The 5,866-nt window shown below is 44.4% G+C and overlaps 1 non-coding gene across 1 annotated transcript; it reads right to left on the bottom strand.

The window, feature by feature from the left end:
* Window positions 1-3,189: 3,189 nt before the first annotated feature.
* On the bottom strand, window positions 3,190-3,293 carry LOC115507921. Its single transcript, XR_003966844.1, has one exon. It is a non-coding gene; the product is annotated as a U6 spliceosomal RNA (small nuclear RNA).
* Between the last annotated feature and the right edge of the window lie 2,573 nt (window positions 3,294-5,866).

The raw sequence follows: 5,866 nt of genomic DNA, 5'->3' as shown, positions 1-5,866 counted from the left end.
AGCGGGGACGCTGCGTCGCCCCTGTCGCGGAGTACGGAGTCCCCCCAGTCCTCACGAGGGTCCCCTCCTTCCCTCCACAGGGCCTGGGAGGGATGGCTCCCTGTGCTGAGCCGCGCCAGCGTCCAGCAGCCTGGGGCCGAGGCCTGCAATCCCTGACACCCGGCGGGGTAAGCCAAGGCACTTGGGATGAACGGCCATGACGGGGGTCTCCCAGCCCCCGGAACAGGGGCGGAACGGGCCAGCGTCTGCGTGGGCCCCTCTTTTCAGGGGAGACGGGGCTGGGGGTGTCGGGGAAACGTCCCCGCGGTGGTCGAGCCAGGGCTGCTCTCACCTTGACCCCTGACGGGACGTGGGACCCCCTCCTCGTGTTCAGCCGAGGCAGCGGCTGTCCGACCAGGCCTCACTGCCCAGCGCCGGGAGGAAGTTGGAAGGGCCACTTCCGGTCATGTGGGCCTGGCCCCCAGATCGACAGCGGAGGGGGCGGGCTCTGGGGTTGGCGTGGGGGGATGCGCAGGGGGGCTGGGCTCCAGGGGGGCTGGAGTCCCTCCCGCAGGACTCGCACGCGGGCTTTGGCGGACTCTTAGCAGCTCCTGTGAACCCTCCCTCTGCTGTGCTGTGTCCGAGGGCCTCGGCCCAAGCGTCTCGTTTCCCTCTAAGCACCCAGCAGTGGGAAACGTTTGCGGGTCTGAGCTTAGCGGCCATGGCTGGGGCTCCCCCGAGCTGACGATGGCCAGGTGTTGCCTTTGGGGGAGCCCGTGTTCCGTGTGGGAACTGCCTCAATCCTCTCTCGGTGTCTTTCCTTGAGTCCTTTCGGGTGCTGGTCGATGTCCCTCTTCTGCCTTGAGGTCGATGCCATCACTGCCTGTGACTCGGGATATGAAGTGCGGCTACACCTCTCCTGGCTACTGCTGCCAGCGGCCTTCCAGAGACGGCTGCGGGAGGACAGAGTCCTCTGTGGTCCCGTGTTGGAGGTTAGAGATGTTGCACCGAGTTCTTCACAGTCCCGGGGTTGCTCCCGTTGGTAACTGAAGCCTCTCACCCCCACCATGGTATTGAGAACCCCACAGAGAAAGTCAGTTGCTTCTTAGCCTCATAGCTCTGCCTGTGTCTTCTCCTGACTGACATCACTGCCATTTCTGAAAGCTTCTGGGATACAATTCTGGCCTGTGCATAATTACTATGATACTTGTATTCTATTTTAACACTTTTGGGTTTTTTTGGATTTTTGTATCTTTCTTTTTTTTTTTTTTTGTATTTTTGTATCATTTGTATTTTTAACATTTTGTATTTTCATATCATTTCCCTCCCAGCCTCAAGTAGGGTGTTTTTGGGGTTCCGAGCTTAGCGACTCTACTTGGTGCCCTCCAAACAGGACAGGACAGGGACTATTTTGTTCTCTCCTATGTCGCGCATGCACCTCTCATTAGTCTCTCAATGTTTCGCTTCATTTCTAATAGTTCTTTGGTTACCTCTAATTAGCTGGCCTAAGGCCAACTCCTTATACCACAGGCTTTGACTTTGTGAGCCTCCTTTCATGAATTCCTTCTCACCAGGCCACTCCTGCCTGAGGCTTCCCAGAAGTGGCTGCCACAGAACGAGAATCCTGCTGTGTGCTCCTTTCTGGGTGGAGGAGCCCATTCGATTTCTCTCAAGGAACTTGGAGTTAGCAACTCTGGAGTTCTTTCCTTTGCTCACTTCATACCTCATCACACCCCCTATCAAGGCCCTTAGGAATCCCATGGAAAAGTGGGTTGCCCCTTAGCCTGATCACTCTTCCCGGGGTTTCTTTGGCTGACATCATTCTTACTGATCATGGTTTCTGGAACCAGTTTCCACCCTTATGTGCAATTATTGTGATACTCGCTAGTAGTCTGTTTTATTTTATGCGTTTTGTTCTCGTAAGATGTTAGTTAATAAAGGCCAGTTCACATTCACTGGCATATTTTCAAGTGGTTTTTAGCACAGCCTGTGGACTCATGCTTCCAATATAAACCCCTGCTTTGGTGCAGTCCTGGTATTTCCCCTTGGTCCTGGCACTTAGGCTCTGAGGAGCTGCCTTAGGTTCCTTTATTGAAGGTGTAGAAATTCGTTGTCCCAGGGAATAGTGAAAGGGTCAAGGGCTGGACTTAAAACGTTCCCTCCAGTCAGTTCTGTCATCTGCCTCTCTTGCAGGCTACGTACTGTCCTCAGTCACACGCAGGCCTCCGCCTGCCCACATAGATACTCTAGTTCAAGACAGAGTTAGTATTCCCCAGGGGCTCATCATTTTTGTTGTTTTGCTCTTGTTCATATTTGTTTCGTTTGTTTGTTTGTTTCTTTGTCAGTTTTTCCAGGGTTGGTTTTGATTATGGGAAAAAGCAACCTGAGTTGGTGTCATTTTTGTAGCTGTAGGTAAAGCCATAAATCTGTAAATACAGTAAAGAGAATTGACACTTTGCAGTGTTCTCTTTTGTATAAATAAACATTGTAAACTGCTTTTTTGAGTACTATTTTTCAGGAGTCGATCAGTAAGTTTTTATAGTTGTCTCCTAAAGAACTTGTAGGTGTCTTTTTGTTTTTGTTTTAGGTGTATCTTGGCTATTATTGTTGTTTTCAGTGATATGCTTTCCATTACATATTGTAATTTGTCAGTGATTTTGTTGGCCAGATTCCATAATTGACTATATTGATCTTTTATATATCATCTTTCCGAAGTTGCTTATGTATCTTACTAATTTCTGTACCGGGGCGCCTGGGTGGTTCAGTTGATTGAGTGTCCCACCCTTAATTTCAGCTCAGGTCATGATCCCAGGATCTTGGGATCAGGCTCCATGCTGAGCCTGGACTTGGCTTGGAATTCTTTCGGTCTCTCCTCTGCCCCTCTCCCCCACTTGCATACTCTCTCTTTCTCTTAAGAACAAAAAAAATTAATTTTTTAAAAATCAAAAAAATAATTTCTGTACCAATTATTTGGAACTTTTTAATTAAGAGATCATATTGTTACCACAATGTCTTTTCATTATTCTTTTGTCTTATTTACTTTGGTATTCTTATTCTTGTGTGATGGTTGTATACTGGGTATTTTTTTTCATTCACTCATAGACAGTGGATTTAATACCACTTATCTTTATCTTCTCAACCCTATTGCAGTGGTTCACATTTATTATATTCACGGTAGATTTTAGAAAATGAAAATTCTTACATATTTTGAAAAATATGGAACACTTTGCAAATTTGCCTGTCATCCTTGCATAGGGGCCATGCTAATCTCTGCATCATTCCAATTTTAGTATATGTGCTGCTGAGGGGAGCACAGAAATTCTTGTCTAATGCAAGTTTGCCAAAACTTAGTATCATCAACAAGTGTTATTTACTTATATATTTTGGGGGACGAAAGGCTTTTTCTTTATCCTCATACATAGTCCTGTCCCTTTCCCCCCTTTTTTGTCAACATAGTGATTTCCATTTGGCAGTGTCTTCTAATGTTGATTCTCTGCTATACTGGAAACACTATGAATTGATTTAGGGTGTTCGTGCAAGCGAGCTTGGTTTCGGTGTTGTTTTATTGAGGGATTCTCATCTGGTCTTTGTATCAACAAGAGGTAGCCTGTTAAAATGGTTGAATAACTGCAAATCTTTTTGTATAGTTTAAAAGAATTTTCATGAGATAATCACCTTTTCCTTTACCATTTTGTGCAGTAAGCCCCAAAGCCTGGATGGCCCTGAAATATTTTGATGTTGCCTTGGGTTGGACTGCTGTTTCAGTTTCTTATTTTGTTGATTGAATATTTCTGTTTTTCTGTGGACCTATTTAATCATATATATTATTAACCTTCAAAATAAAGCATGTAGTTATTTCACCAGGAAAATGGGTTTATTTGGAAATAGAAAAGAATTTCAGTTTGGGACTTGCAAGCTATGGCACAACTCCAGGCAAGTCCAAGAACAAAGTCGAGGAATACTCTGGTAGATGGAAAGAGGAGTTGGACGGAGCTCTTAGAAAGTCCATTGGAATAAACTGGGAGTTTAAAGTGGCTTTTCATTGGCAGAGTTGTGACCGTCTCTCATTGGCTGGGATGTTACTGGGCAATGAGATAGTCTTTTTTCCTCCTGCTCTTGTGGTGAAGTCTGAGCTCTTCCTGTTGGGAATGCATGTCTACCTGTCTGCAGTTGAAGACAAGTGGTAGGACATGAGAGCTCCCCGTTCTAGCCTCCCGACCCCATTTGAAATGAGTTTTCTTTTATTTAATTTCACAATATCTTGATTAAAATGCTGCGTTTTGTAGGCATATCTCAAAGACATTGCAGGTTTAATTCCACACTACCATAATACATACTGCAATAAAACAAGTCACATGAATTTTTCAGTTCCCTGTGCATTCACACTATACTGTAGTCTATTGTGCAAATGCATTATGTCTAAAAAAAAAAAAAAGAAAAGAAAAAGAAAACAGTGTGCACACCTTAATTTAAAAATAGCTTAAAAAAAATAGCTTAACGAAAACTCCAAACTCATGTGGTTCTGCTTATGTGAGAGATTAACTAAGTAAAATTTCTAAATGCTGTTTCAGGTGTATATGCATTAAACTGGTTTTTATTCATGATGCATGAGTATAAAATATGTGTTACTTTTCTGTAATTTGAATGAAGGATACTTTACATTTGAAAATATGTAAAGTAAGAAGATGGTAATCGCCATATTGAAATTGTACTGCAAATAGCTAGGACTTAAGAAGTTGTACTAAATATTCAAAGGTGAGTGTGTTTTATGTAGTCATCAAGGATAGTGTCCCGTAGGGGAAAAAAACTTTTCAAAGGATAACAGTTCTATTAGAAGTGAGGAAAATGAGAAGGAAATTGTCTTTTAACAATTTCTGGAGAAAATTAGAGCTTGTTGATGCTCAATAAATGCCTTTTGTATCAATTAATTGACTGGTTGCTTTATATGGTAAGACAGTGAGCTGAGATATACATGGTAAGATGAAGTACAGAGGCATACCTTGGAGATATTGTGGCTTTGGCTCCAGACTACTCCAGTAAAGCAGACACTGCAACGGAGAGAGTCCAGTGAATTCTTTGGTTTCCCAGTGCATATCAAAGTTATGTTACACTATATTGTAGTCTGTTAAATGTGTAATACATTTTGTCTTTAAAAAGTACGTATCTGGGGCGCCTGGGTGGCGCAGTCGGTTACGCGTCCGACTTCAGCCAGGTCACGATCTCGCGGTCCGTGAGTTCGAGCCCCGCGTCAGGCTCTGGGCTGATGGCTCGGAGCCTGGAGCCTGTTTCCGATTCTGTGTCTCCCTCTCTCTCTGCCCCTCCCCCATTCATGCTCTGTCTCTCTCTGTCCCAAAAATAAATAAAAAACGTTGAAAAAAAATTAAAAAAAAAAAAAAAAGTACGTATCTTCATTAAGTACGTTATTGCGGGGCACCTGGGTGGCTGACTCGGTTGAGTGTCCAACTTCAGCTCAGGTCACGATCTCACGGTCCCTGAGTTCGAGCCCCGCGTCAGGCTCTGGGCTGATGGCTCAGAGCCTGGAGCCTGCTTCCGATTCTGTGTCTCCCTCTCTCTCTGCCCCTCCCCCGTTCATGCTCTGTCTCTCTCTGTCTCAAAAATAAATAAATGTTAAAAAAAAAAAAAAGTACGTTATTGCTAATGATGGCTAACCATCATCTGAGCTTTCAGCAGTCATAATCTTTTTGTTGCTCGAGGGTCTTGCCTCAGTAGTGATGACTGCTGACTGATCAGGGTTGTGGTTTTAAAGGTTAGGGTGACTGTGTCAATATCTTAACATAAGACAACAGTGAAGTTTGTCACATGTGTGGACTCTTCCTTTCACACACAGTTCTCTGTAGCATGTGATGCTGTTTGATAGTATCTTCAG

The sequence above is a fragment of the Lynx canadensis genome, chromosome X (genome assembly GCF_007474595.2).
Source record: "Lynx canadensis isolate LIC74 chromosome X, mLynCan4.pri.v2, whole genome shotgun sequence".
NCBI lineage: Eukaryota > Metazoa > Chordata > Mammalia > Carnivora > Felidae > Lynx > Lynx canadensis.
This window is presented reverse-complemented; position numbering and strand designations above follow the sequence as displayed.